Here is a 14858-nt window from a genome sequence, read left to right on the forward strand (position 1 = left end):
TTGTAGAAACATTGTCTCACAAAGACAAGGCGGTTGGAACCAAAAATCTCCAATTTGGACTGCAGACCAAAGGACAACTTTCCACCGGTCTAATGTCCATTGCTTGTGTTTCTTGGCCCAAGCAAATCTCTTCTTATTATTGGTGTCCTTTAGTAGTGGTTTCTTTGCAGCAGCTCAACCATGAAGGCCTGAGTCACAGTCTCCTCTGAACAGTTGATGTTGAGATGTGTCTTTTACTTGAACTCTGTAAAGCATTTATTTGAGCTGCAATTTATGAGGCTAGTAACTCTAATGACCTTTTCCTCTGCAACAGAGGTAACTCTGGGTCTTCCATTCCTGTGGCGGTCCTCATGAGAGCCAGTTTCATCATAGCGCTTGATGGTTTTTGTGACTACACTTGAAGAAACGTAAAAAATTCTTGAAATTTTCCGTATTGACTGCGCTTCATGTCTTAAAGTAATGTCGTTTTTGCTTTGCTTATTTGAGCTGTTCTTGCCATAATATGGACTTGGTCTTTTACCAAATAGGGCTATTTTCTGTATACCCCCCTACCTTGTCACAACACAACTGATTGGCTCAAAGGCATTAAGAAGTAAAGAAATTCCACAAATTAACTTTTAAGAAGGCACACCTGTTAATTGAAATGCATTCCAGGTGACTACCTCATGAAGCTGGTTGAGAGAATGCCAAGAGTGTGCAAAGTTGTCATCAAGGCAAAGGGTGGCTATTTGAAGAATCTCAAATATAAAATATATTTTGATTTCTTTAACACTTTTTTGGTTACTATATGATTCCATATGTGTTATTTCATAGTTTTTATGTCTTCACTACTATTCTACAATGTAGAAAATAGTAAAAAATGAAGAAAAACCTTTGAATGGGTAGGTGTTCTAGAACGTTTGACTGGTACTGTACAGTACATAGAATATGTACTGTATTTCTCTACTCAGCAGCACCAGTTATACAACCAGGCAGTATTATATGACAGAGTAGAACCCAGAGAGAAATCAATGTTTCTGTACTTTAGGGACAGACACTGTGACTTGGAACACAACTAATAATATTTTTTATATCCCCCTCTTTGTCTTGATCATTCCAACTGTGGGGTTTAAACATTTAATTCAATTTGTAAGTCGCTCTGGATAAGAGCGTCTGCTAAATGACTTAAATGTAAATGTAAATGTAAGCCTTTATAGGACTTTAACAAGGAAGAACAAGAGAAGAGCACACCCAGTGGGCACAGACGTCATTTCAACATCGAGTTTTGATTTACATTTGGTTGAGTTGTCAACTAACTTTAATTTAACGTGAAATCAACAACAAAAAATGGACCTTGTCATTAGATTTAGGTTCGAATTTGGGTGTGAATTTTCTTTTATTCCCTTACGTTGATGACATCGATCAGTTTTTCACGTTGTTTCAACATCATCACGTTTTGGGTTTGAATTGACATGAAAACAACGTTGATTCAACCAGCTTTTGCCGAGTGGGCAGCCTTGAAAATGTTGAGTGGAAAGGTTTTCCATTCTCAGCCCAGGCCAAGGTTGAGAGCGGACAACTTGCCCTTCGGTTATCAATATTACTACAGTATCACCTGATAATATAAAAATGCATACTAATGTTTTTATTATGTCAAGTCCACTCTTTATTTGTATTAAATTACATGAATATAAGTTCAAATCATGTGTTTCAGGACTTGATGTGTGTCATACTTTATCCCACTTAAAAAGAACATTGGGACATTAAAATGCAAATGTAGATATCATGTTAAGTTTATATTTATACTTTTTAACGAAAAAGACAATGATAAATCATTGTATGTCGTGTGACTTTTGGCACTGTCAATTTTGTTGAGATGAATAAACTTCAAATGACTTTGACTTTGCGTGTGCCTAGTGTCTCTCCCTCTCCTTCAGTGAAAAGTGATCTATTTTTTAGGAGAATTTAATGACATTTCTGTTTTTGCGCCTTGGACAGGCTTCTGAAATGCGGCTTTTTTTTATTTCCGTTCTTTTTTTAAAGGATAAATGCATTTGCAGTTTTCCGCTCAGCAAAGTTTATTTATATCTTAGGAGGCATTTTAAAGCTCTATTCGCTGTCACAGTGAGACGAGTGTGCTCTCACATTGGATTGTGAGGTGCAAATGTATGAAAAAAGGCACAGAGGCTGAGACTCAGCAGTAGGCAGCCAGGAGTGTTGTGGAAGCGAGAAAATCAGATCACTTGAATGCTTTCTCAAACATTTCTCCAGGAGACACCAGTATCAGCGCTGTTAGTATCTCTCTCTCTCTCTCTCTCTCTCTCTCTCTCTCTCTCTCTCTCTCTCTCTCTCTCTCTCTCTCTCTCTCTCTCTCTCTCTCCTCTCCTCTCCTCTCCTCTCCTCTCCTCTCCTCTCCTCTCTCTCTCTTTCTCTCTCCCCCTACTCATGACCTATATACAATCAGTTGTATTAGAGCATTTCCACTGTACTGTTCAGTGTACTGTATGCATGGTACAGTTTTATTTAGCTTTTCTGTAATGATATTGTCAGTACATTCCTCATTACCCCAGTAGCCTGTTACATTTCAATTCAGATTTTTTTAAATACATTTTGCTATCACTTTACAAACATTTTCCAAGCAAAATGGTATATTACCGACTGCACTATTTCTCATCAAAAAATGATTCATTATTCTGAGTGATCTTACAGGTATTTGCTTTTCTGTGTAGCTACCACGGAGGCTACATTAAGTTCAGTCAAATAGTCGCGCTTGTCCATTTTCCATTGAGTTGTAGTGACACCAACTCTGTCCTCTCTTTTCTCCAGAATCGTGCAATATCTATGGTAATGTTTTATTATTTTAGACCATAGAAAAACTCTCAGCACGCTAGTACATCAGCAATCAGTCTACTGTACGTTAATGTGATGTATTGTTATGCTAGTATTCTCCATAATACTCCATAATACATGTTATGAATCATCTCATCATGGGTCTGTGGTAATACTCTGATCTCACTCTACTGTATGTACAGTACTGCTCCTCAGATCGGCTGATCTCACTCTGAACGTCTCCCCCTCCCCTCTGTCAGTTATAGACCAATTTAAAATGAACCACGACACCTAAAACACTCTAGATTCGTTATTATGGCTTAATCTGGCACTCATGAATTATACTGTTGTGTTATCAATGCTGGATTCATTACAATATGTAAGACAACAATTTGTGCTCAAATGTAAATACATTAAAGACGAGGGGTCTACTGCTTGCCCTTATCTTCTCCTTCTATTATACTTCACATCCAACCCACTTATGCACTAAAGAGCAAGCACTGTAAATTGAATAAAAGTATATGTGTATAAATGAATAATATAAGCAATGATTAGAATTTCTTCGATATTAAAACAGGGGTTATAGTTATTTTATATTTTTCTAAATTCCTTCTCTCTACCTCTTCGCATTCTTTTCCCAAGGCCAAAAATACATGCTTTTACATATATTACCTTTGTGATTAATGGAGTTATAGTCATTATTCTGCCCTATTGCTAATTAGACAACTCACCGCACCGCTAATGATATACAGTTGGAATAATGCTTGCCCACGAGGCACGATACCACATCAGACTCCTGCTAGTGCACTCTTGATACAACCCACCTCGGTATTACCTCCTTCCCACCACCCCAGTGAGGCTTTGTCCGTTACCAACGGAGTCACGGCCAACGCTCGGCGCTGTCATTGTTTTTGTTCTCACATAATGAGGCCGGTTATTCTCCGGGGAGTTGTCGTAAGTAGAGAGGGCTGAGAGGAGGTACTCGCAGTGTGTGTGTGTGTGTGTGTGTGTGTGTGTGTGTGTGTGTGTGTGTGTGTGTGTGTGTGTGTGTGTGTGTGTGTGTGTGTGTGTGTGTGTGTGTGTGTGTGTGTGTGTGTGTGTGTGTGTGTGTGTGTGTGTGTGTGTGTGTGTGTGCTGTCTAACTTTACTGTCCTTTTGGGATACAACAGTCCTCACAAGGATAGTAAAACAAGGAAAATTCTGACAAGTGGGGACATTTTGCAGGTCCCCACAAGGAAATATATTTTATGGTTCAAATTAGGGGTTAGGAATTAGGGGTTAGTAATTAGGGGTTAGGAATTAGGGGTTAGATTTAGTTTTAGAGTCAGGAGTTTAGGGTTAAGGTTATGGTTATGGTTAAGGTTAGGTTAAGGGTTAGGGAAAATAGAATTATGAATGGGAATAAATGTTTTGGTCCGCACTTGGATAGTAAAACCAACGTGTGTGTGTGTGTGTGTGTGTGTGTGTGTGTGTGTGTGTGTGTGTGTGTGTATAGGATGGGTAGGCTAACTGCTTGAGGGTGAATCCTCTATCTTGTTGCTGTATATATTTCTGTGACCATACCAGCACTCCTTATTCTCTGTGAAATTATCCAGACGATACAACAGAAACGCCAACATAAAACCAAACGAAGACATTACATCCACACCTGTCAGCTCATATTCTGACATCAAAATCATCTGCTTAACAAGGCAGCATGAAGTCAAACACTCACCCTGTCACACACACACACACACACACACACACACACACACACACACACACACACACACACACACACACACACACACACACACACACACACACACACACACACACACACACACACACACACACATAACCACGCAGTGTATCCGAGGTCTGAACACCAGAGATTGAATGTGTGTGTGTATCTTTGACTTGAGCACTTAAAGCCAGTCTGAATGGGGCCCTGAGTGGCCTTTCTGTCATAGCAGACACACTGTTCCAGTATGACAGTGACAGCCATCAGTGGCTCATCACTAAACCACTAAACCAAATCATCTGCGGGTCTATTCCCCTGGCCGCCGCCCACTCTGTGTTAATGGCAAGGTGGGAGGGGACAGATGTATCGGTGCACCGGCGTCTTGATGGAACGGTGAAAACTGACAAGAAGCAGTGGGTAAACAGTGAGGAAAGGTCAAAGGTTAAGGTCGGAACATTGGAGAGCGAGGCCAGAGAGTCGTTAACAGTTCTCTCACTTACTTTCCGTGGCACAGAGGTCAGCATTTTCTGGAAATGACCTCTTGATTTCCCATTCTCTCCTTGCTCTATGAAAGCCCAGTACAAGGATATTATTACTACACAGTTCAACCAGACATACTGTAGGATCATTACAGTTGAGCAGAACACAGTGTAGAGTAGTAATGGGACCTTGAAACCTCTGGAGGGTACTAACAGTAGCCTGTTGGTGGAGGCGCTAGCTAGCAGGAATGACCAGGGAGGTCAAGCGCCCAGAGTGTTCAGTGTTCACTCGTGTTGTCAGCCATTCTCAATGAATGGTCAGCCGTGTTGGGTTCAATGAGTGGTCGTCTGTTAGTCAATCATCTGTTTGTCTGATTTTGTCTGTACACACACACACACGCACGCACGCACGCACGCACGCACGCACGCACGCACGCACGCACGCACGCACGCACGCACGCACGCACGCACACACACACACACACACACACACACACACACACACACACACAGTGTGTGACATTATGTTAAACACAGCCTCTCTGTATCTGGGGCAAGACTCCACAAGAACTCTCAGGTGGCAGCTGAGTGCATGTGGAAGTTGCGATACAATCACACATTCTGTACTGGGTCTGTTTACTGTACATCTGATGCAGAAACTAAAGGCCCTGTTCAGTCAAACTGTTTACCAGGTTTGTGGAGCAAGACAAAAATAACAGTTAGACAGTGTTTTTCTTTGCAGGTTTCTCTGTCTCTCCAGTCCATTGGTGGTACCAGTGCTATAAAGCTGATCAGGAGGTGAGTGTTATTTCCTACAGTCATATCCATCATCCCTCCATATGCAACATCTCAGTCACATTGCTTTAAACTGGCAACATACTTGGCTTGTATTGGACTACTTGCTATCACTACAGTACAACCTCAAAGTGCCCACCTCTTTTGAGCGTGAGGCAGTCCAAGTTCAGTTTGACTCCAACCTTTTAGTGGAAGAACTAAAAATAAAAGTAACTTGTGATTTTAGTCAATTGTGATTTTATATAAACATATTTTTCATTTCACTAGTGACCAGAATCCTTTGGGCTTCTTTGATGCTGTCTCTTATCAACATCGCACTCTGTCTGCACTTTTCTGAGCCCCCTCCCATTCTTGTTAAGTAGTAGTCAGGTCTACACCCGCTACGCCTCTGCTGCGGGCCTGGGTCATCATGGGAAATCGTAGTGCCATCCTTCACGACCATCCCTCCTCCCCCCTCCTCCTCTTCCTCCACACAGGCCAACCGTACACTTTCAAATAGTTGGAAGTTCAAGGTGTTAGGCTCAGACTGGGGTATTGGCTCAGAAACCTAGGGAACTCAGGGACAGGGCTAGCCAATTACAAAATTATGAGAGAGGAGAGGAGATGTCTTTTTTCCCCCGTCGTCCCCAAGAACCCAGGAAGCCAGATAAGAAGATAAGAAGCCTCGTCTCTCCCTCGTCACAAGATAACACAACCTTTCGTTTCCTTCGACTTCTGTCAGGACAAAGCCTCCATGGCAGCCAGGAGCAGGGTTTATTTCCTTTTTTCTCTTCTTCCTGTGTTCCTCATAGCACTTTGGGAGGGGAACGGGTGTTGTCACATGTTCCAAGCTGGTGTCTCTCTACTTAACGTCGGCAACATGACAGACAAGAAGAAACAACCCGAGAGCCACAATTGACATATTCCCCATCCTTTTCTAACATGTCATCCTCCTTTTTCTGGACACCTGATTGATTCTGACAGCCTATATTGGGTATTTCATATGAAAGAGAATTTTGCCATTAAAAGTTAATGAGTTGGAATTTCTCTCAGTGCTTTTTATTACCAGGCCGCCAGTTTTGAACAATTTTTCAAAGTAACACACCCCAAATTCCACTGTTTGCAATGAATTAATAATACACTCTTGTCACTGAAGTATCATGCGTTCTTTAATCAGGGCGGGTTGAAACAGAAAGCTTCTTGAAAGGTATTTTTTTTTCCATGATCAGAACAATTAACTAAGCTAGCGCCGGGGTTTTGTGCAAAGCGTTGGAGCGAGGGTTGGAGCCATGCGTAGATGTGCGACCCCCCGGTATCCTGTCTGTCTTGTAGTTTTCTATTTTTGATACAATTACAGCGTCTTGACTGCATCACAGCAGTATAAGCATCAGTCGTCCGGGGCGCCAGAGAAGACCCCGGCCTGAAGGATTTGTGAACTACAAGAACAAAAAGAACAGAGACAGTTGTAAGTCTTTGTTCCATCATGTTCTGAGTGCGCTATCCAGCCAAGTTCTAGAATCTAAAATAAACAGCTGCAAGTTTAGTTGAGTGCCCCTCGTCCATACAACTTGCAGCAAGCAGATTTTGGATTCTGTCTGTCTGTCTGTCTGTCTGTCTTGTCGTTGATGCAAAATTGTGTCATAGTTTGTTGTGTTTCTTTTCTTTGTGTTGTGCGGTATAGGAGGTGACACCCGTCTCATGTCTCCTCTCTGATTCACACCTGAGTACCACTCAACTACAAGGGAGAGAAGAGAGAACGAACAAACGGCGAGACGGTTTCTAAAATGTTATTTCATCATCTTCAGTCAGGGGTGGGCAAACTACAGCCTACGGGCCGGATAGAAAGCATGTAGGAATTATAATGGATCTATATCTTTTCAAATAACTGCTCTTTTTCTGGTCTGCTAATTGTATTTGATGAACAAAATGCTCCCCCCAAAAATGTGCGGTCCTCCGTTGAATTTGTAAATCGTAATGTGGGCCTTGAGCCAAAAATGTGCCCATCCCTGTCTTAGATTATAGCCTACCTCATACCTCAACTCTTCCTTTACCATTTACTATACAGTACCCCCTTTTGCAATTTACTGTACATTACCCCCTTTTACCATTTACTGTACATTACCCCCTTTTACCATTTGCTGTACAGTACCCCCTTTTACCATTTGCTGTACAGTACCCCCTTTTACCATTTACTGTACATTACCCCCTTTTACCATTTACTGTACATTACCCCCTTTTACCATTTGCTGTACAGTACCCCCTTTTACCATTTACTGTACACAGTGGTGGAACAAGTACCTAATTGTCATACTTGAGCAAAAATAAATACACCCTAATGGAAAATTACTCAAGTAAAAGTGAAAGTTACCCGGTAAAATTTTACTTGAGTAAAAGTCTAAAAGTATCTGGTTTTAAATATACTTAAGTATCAAAAGTAAATATAATTGATTAAATATACTTAAGCATCAAAAGTAAAAGTATAAATAATTTCAAATTCTGTAACGGGTCCTAGGTGTAGCTGGTGTAGAGAGTCAGGCGCAGGACAGCAGATATGAGTAATCAACGTACTTTTACTCAAAATGTCAAAGATACAAAGTAACAAATACACGCACACCATGACAGACCGAAAATACAAGAAACAATCACTCACAAAAACCCATGGGGGAACAGAGGGTTAAATAATGAAACAGTAAATGTGGGATTGAAATCAGGTGTGTAAAACAAAGACAAAACAAATGGAAAAGTGGATCGGCGGTGGCTAGAAGGCCGGTGACGTCGACCGCCGAACGCCGAACGCCGCCCGAACAAGGAGAGGGACCGACTTCGGCGGATCTTTTTTACAGATAGCCAGGGGCCATCTCCAACACTCAGACATCATTTAAAAATGAAGCATGTGTTTAGTGAGTCTGCCAGATCAGGGGCAGTAGGGATGACCAGGGGTGTTCTCTTGATAAGTGTATGAATTAGGCAATTTTCCTGTCCGGCTTAGCATTCAAAATGTAATGAGTACTTTATTGGTGTCAAGGAAAAGGTATGATGTAAATAGTTCATAATTTTCTTTAGGAATGTAGTGAAGTAAAAGTAAAAGTTCAAAAATATTAATAAAATATAAATAGTAAAGTACAGATACACAAACAAACTACTTAAGGAGTACTTTCAAGTATTTTTTCTTCAGTACTTTACATCATTTACTTTACAGTACCCCCTTTTGCCATTTGTGTGCACTTAAGGTTCACAATCACAGAACAAATGGCAACAAGACAATATAAGACGTAAGAATAAACCAACAAAGCAAGCAGATACACCATAAAACAATTCAGCAATATGTGGAAGGTGGACAAACATATTGAGTTTTTCCTCAAAAACTGCTGCAGCAGCACAGTCCAATTATGTAATTTTGTCCAAATGGAACCTTTGCTGTACAGGAATGAGAGTTTCTAATGCTGTTTCTATGTTTCTAATGCTATTTCCACTCCGGGTGCCATTGTGCAGCGCGTTATTCTCACTCACCCTGTACAGGCAGTTCTCATTGGGGAGAGCTATGAGAAGCTGTAGGAATAGCAGTGATATCACCAGTTAGGGTTCAACTAGGAGCTAGGAGCTAACAGAAGGGGTCGATGATGTTGAAATGAGTAAAAAGGGCCCTGTAGCTGGTGTGAGAGTTGAGTTTGGCAATCTCTTGCTTTGAGTTTGTTTTAAAGAGAAGAGGACACTCCTTACAAGCACTCTGGAAACCTTCACACTCGTTAGTTCTCTCTTTCTCTCTATCTCTCTCTTTCTTCTCTCTTTCTCTCTCTCTCTCCTCCACCCCAATCTCTCTATCTCTCCACCTCATTCTGTCCCGTCTCTCTCTCTCCATCCTTCTGTTCCTAAGAACAGGAAACAGCAGTGTGAACAGTTGGCGTCCCTCAATAAGTTATACCCACAATCCCAGCCCACCCGAACACGCAACAGCATGGAAAGAAAAAGACTATCGCAGGTGAAGGCTAGTATAATTAGTCCTTATCAAAAATGTAATTCTTTTCCAGGAATAACGCCGCGAGGGAACCAACGCCGAGCCATGGCCAAAAGCGAAGCTACCTGGACTGAAGTAAAATCATGAATAAAGATATTCTAACCTCCAGCTATGGGTCCATTTATATGGCTGACGTGACTCGCCATCAATGTTGGGTCGAATTCTAATTTAATTTCTGAGGAGATGTAGTGTGTAATGTAATGTTACCATTAATATGGATGTTAGTCACCCTAAATATTAATCCACGCACCCGCTCGTGGATTTTGGGGGCTTATTATCATACATCCTTCAGGAGAACATTCATTAATTTAATATTTTTGATAATTTAATATAATTGAATTTTTAGGGAATTTTCGCTCGTCTTGAACATATCTAAGATGAAATATAAGAGTGATTTAGTGTTTTAGAAGACGATTATTTCGTGAGAGTTACGAGGTAGCTGGTTAGTTGGTGGGCCCCTGCACCTAACACACAGAGACAAGATGACGCAATGTTTTTGCAACGATGCAACAATGTGGGGCCTTTATTTTTGGGGACTTTTCACTAGAAAATGTGTTAGAAAAACTGTAGGTGAGATGACTTAGTAAATTGAGACTGCAAGGTATCTGGTTTGCTGGTGGGGCCCTTAACCCATAACATTGTGTCATAATGATGTTGTCGTAATCCAGTGGTATTCAAACTGTTTTAGCTGGGACCCTATTTTTCCGCCAGACATTCTGGGGACCCCATTTCATTCACAAGAATTTCTCTCGGCCCCATCCCAAATCTAATTACACAACCTTAAAATCATCAAATGTAGATTTTTACATCAACAAATAACCTTGCATTTTCATCTCTTACCAAAATGAAAAGAAGCCAACGAAGACATTTACTCAAACAGATGGTATTATTATAAAACATTTGGGCTACCATGACTTTGAATACCAGTCTTAATCTCATCTTTTAAATAAAGGTTCAATAAAAAATATAGAAATAAAAATCTTATCTTGCAACGTGATCTCGATGTGTGGCCTTTACGATTATAAATAATAGATTAATTAACAGAAGAATTAACATGATTCATTCCCCAGGTTTCAGAAGATTTACCTCGGCGGCGTCAGGTTGAATCTGGCCCGCTGACGTCTGAGGGCCCTGTTACGGGGTCTCCTGTTGTTCATTTTCCCGACAGCACCGCCTGCCTCCTTCTAAAAGCTCGCAAGTGCCATTTGTCTGTAGGTTAACAGAAAGACGAGATATAGGCCAGGACGGCAGGCAGGCCGCTGAATTATTCACAACTCCCACAACACATGCACTTTTGCTTTTCAAGCATGAGTTATAATTTAATTAGAAACTTCTGGTGCGTTGCGTTTCTCTGGCTATTTAAATATTAAAATCTTCCGCTGATCACTTTCCATTAGCCACCCCGACGAAAACCTCCCTGAGATGTCCGGGTTGTGTTTCTCTTCTCTTCTTTTTCTTTCTTTACTTTCTCTGTCTGTCTTCCTCTTCCCTCCTTCCTTTCCTTCCGTGTTTTCTCAGCGTTCCCGCGTTCTGAGATTGTTTGTCGACGTGGCGGAGGAAGGGGTGCGTGGGTAATTATGTCTTCTCCTTTAGAGTCAACACAAGAGCCGACTCAGCCGAGGTATCTGGGAGGGATAATGGGGACCTCGACGTGTGTGTGCCTACGCGTGTCTAAGCATCCCTGTGTGTGGGCACAAGGGACACGTGTAAGTGTGTGTGTGTGTGTGTGTGTGTGTGTGTGTGTGTGTGTGTGTGTGTGTGTGTGTGTGTGTGTGTGTGTGTGTGTGTGTGTGTGTGTGTGTGTGTGTGTGTGTGTGTGTGTGTGTGTGTGTGTGGTGACTGACAGCCACGGGAGAGCATCTGGCATAAGAGGAGAGGCCTGCTGTCATTACCAAACCCCCCACTTACCCAGGAGGACAGGTTAAGACAACGTTCCATCAGTGTTGTCCGGATGCAGAGTGGCAAGATGGGGGGGGGGGGGGGGGGGGGGGGGTTGGTCACCAAGGGACAATGAGGAAACTCTGACAAGATGTGGTCCCACTCTCTGTCTGTCTGTCTGTCTGACCTGTTTGTCACGAGCATCTTGTCTCCTAGATGCAACCTGTTGAAATGTTTGATTCGTGTGTGTGTGTGTGTGTGTGTGTGTGTGTGTGTGTGTGTGTGTGTGTGTGTGTGTGTGTGTGTGTGTGTGTGTGTGTGTGTGTGTGTGTGTGTGTGTGTGTGTGTGTGTGTGTGTGCGCGTGTGTGTTTGATTCTGTGTCCTTGTGTGTGTGCGCGCCCCTGTGTTATTGTGAGTGTGTGTGTGTGTGTGTGTGCGCGCACCCCTGTGTGCTTGTGTGTGGTTGTCCGTGTGTGTGTGTGTGTGTGTGTGTGTGTGTGTGTGTGTGTGTGTGTGTGTGTGTGTGTGTGTGTGTGTGTGTGTGTGTGTGTGTGTGTGTGTGTGTGTGTGTGTGTGTGTGTGTGTGTGTGTGTGTGTGTGTGTCTGTGTGTGTGTGTGTGTGTGTGGTTGCATCAGAATGTATGACTTGACAGAGAGAGAAGAGCTGTACGAGTGTGCTGACATGTATTCCAGTCTGGTGCTCTGTTGGCTCAGATGTGTTCATCAGGGAAAGCTATGCTTCACCATCATACTGTACCATTTAGAAACAGGCCCCTTTCCTAGATTACAATGAGTGTGTGTGTGTGTGTGTGTGTGTGTGTGTGTGTGTGTGTGTGTGTGTGTGTGTGTGTGTGTGTGTGTGTGTGTGTGTGTGTGTGTGTGTGTGTGTGTGTGTGTGTGTGTGTGTGTGTGTGTGTGTGTGTGTGTGTGTGTGTGTGTACGTCTGCGTGTGTCTACGTGTCTGTGTGTGTGTGCATGCGTGCGTGCGTGCGTGTGTGTGAATTACACACTACTGTGTGTGTGTGTGTGCGTGCGTGCGTGTGTGTGAATTACACACTACTGTGTGTGTGAGTTATCTCTCTCTCTCCTGGATGACAGGTTGCTCAATCCTTCCCTAGCCACCCCTGTGACATCCACACTTCATCAGCCGTGGCAGAGATGTACTAGTGATCCCTAGCTGAGGGCGACGGGGCTAATTATAACACCAGCATCTACTTTCATCTTCCCCTGACGGGTATTTATTCCTTTATGTATTAAAGCTATCTGTTAGCTTTAGCCGCGCCGCTCGGCACTTACGGTCCGCCAGAGACCAAGGGTTAGAGGGCCAGAGACCAAGGGTTAGAGTGCCAGAGAGAGGAAGTGTGTGTGTGTGTGAGAGAGAGAGAGGGATAGAGATCAAGAAGAAGAGGAGGAGGAGAGGCCATCATTTGTATGGCGGGAGGAGAAAAAGAACAGAGTAACGGAGGGAGAGATGGATTCTTTACCTTCTGTGATACACAAATAGCTCCAGTCAATTCCTTACCCTACCAACAAGCAATGAGAGGGAAAGAGTGTGTGCGTGTGTGTGTGCACGTGTGTGTATGTGTGGTTTGTGTGTGTGCTGTATATTACAGTGTGTGTGCGTGTCTATTCGCCAATGCTGTGTATGTGTTCCGGGGCTCTAAAACGCCTGGGAGTGTTTCCTGTACAGCAGCGTAGCGGGGTTGTGTCAATCAGGCAGTGTTGTTGACAGCAGGTTTTGTGCGTGCGAGTGTGTGTGTGTGTGAGTGTGTGTCAATCCGGCAGTGCTATATGCCTATACAGCCTCTCCACTTCCTGGGGTGGTCCTGTTTCTCTCCTGTCTGGCCCCGTCACTCCAAAACCCTTTAATCCCTCCCTCCCTCCCTCTGTCCTTCCATCCTCCTTCCCTCTCCCTCTCCCTCTCCCTCTCTCTCTCTATCCCTCTCTATCCCTCTCCCTTCCCTCTCCCCTCCCTATCTCTCTCTCTCTATCCCTCTGTCCTCCCTCCATCCTCCTTCCCTATCTCTCTCCCTCCCTCCCTCCATACATCCAACCGATACTTTGTTCTCATCAGAGGAATCAAACGTCCAATCAAGACACTGTCTGATTGTCAGTAAGCAACTCTCTGTTCAACCACAGTTTATTTATTACAATGGAATATATGATCAATCTAGCATTAATTAATCAAGGTATCCTGAGGTATGCTTATGCTATGATTTCCCTCAGATTACACAGACCCACAAAGAATTCAAAAACAAATCCAATTTTGATAAACTCCCATATCTACTGGGTGAAATACCACAGTGTGCAATCACACCAGCAAGATTTGTGACCTGTTGCCACAAGAAAAGGGCAACCAGTGAAGAACAAACACCATTGTAAATACAACCCATATTTATTTATTTTCCCTTTTGTAGTTGTATAGTAGAGAGAGAGAGAGAGAGAGAGAGAGAGAGAGAGAGAGAGAGAGAGAGAGAGAGAGAGAGAGAGAGAGAGAGAGAGAGAGAGAGAGAGAGAGAGAGAGAGAGAGAGAGAGAGAGAGAGAGAGAGAGAGAGAGAGAGAGAGAGAGAGAGAGAGAGAGAGAGAGAGAGAGAGAGAGAGAGAGAGAGAGAGAGAGAGAGAGAATAAACAGTCAAAGTTTCACATTCTCTTGTGAAGTCCATGGACATGGATGGGTACTGATAATTAAGGCTCCAAAGCTGGGTTTGAGGCATTGTTTTGGTTCACACATGGTTCACACATTTAGCAGTTATGGTAAGTTGGTAAGTTGATAAGGGCTCTAAGTACGCTTTTATGCCTTTTCTGTTCAATCTTTCCATTTGTAATGAAAACATAAGTGGACCAAGGATCAGTTCAAAGCCCGTTCTAAGGGCCGGCTCTAAGATAGAAGTCAAAGAGTGTTTTTTCTTCTGAGAGTAGGACCGTCAGATTGCACCGACGATGAATATCATGGCGCGAGACCGGTAAATTATTAACCCCGCGTTACATTTGAAGAATGCTTGCGAGGCGTGAGATTTAAAAGAAGTTAATGTTTCACTATCAAGCCATTTCATCCAATCTTCATAACGGATCTGTGTGTCGGCGAGGGCATTAGTTTCGCCCGTTACGCCATTTCTGTCAAATATGACGGTTCCTTTTTTTCTCCTTCCTTTTTTTTCCGTCAGGGAAGAAGTCGTGGC

The 14858-nt window shown here is 42.9% G+C and overlaps 1 long non-coding RNA gene across 1 annotated transcript in view; it reads left to right on the plus strand.

Moving 5' to 3' along the window:
* Positions 1-8179, plus strand: part of LOC139577881 (uncharacterized) — a 79030-nt gene extending 70851 nt beyond the window's left edge. Inside the window, exons 3-4 of the long non-coding RNA XR_011675455.1 lie at positions 5753-5808; positions 7466-8179. This is a non-coding gene — a long non-coding RNA (uncharacterized lncRNA). The remainder of the gene's footprint in view (positions 1-5752; positions 5809-7465) is intronic.
* The last annotated feature ends 6679 nt before the right edge of the window (positions 8180-14858 follow it).

The sequence above is a fragment of the Salvelinus alpinus genome, chromosome 6 (assembly GCF_045679555.1).
Source record: "Salvelinus alpinus chromosome 6, SLU_Salpinus.1, whole genome shotgun sequence".
In the NCBI taxonomy this organism is placed as follows: domain Eukaryota; kingdom Metazoa; phylum Chordata; class Actinopteri; order Salmoniformes; family Salmonidae; genus Salvelinus; species Salvelinus alpinus.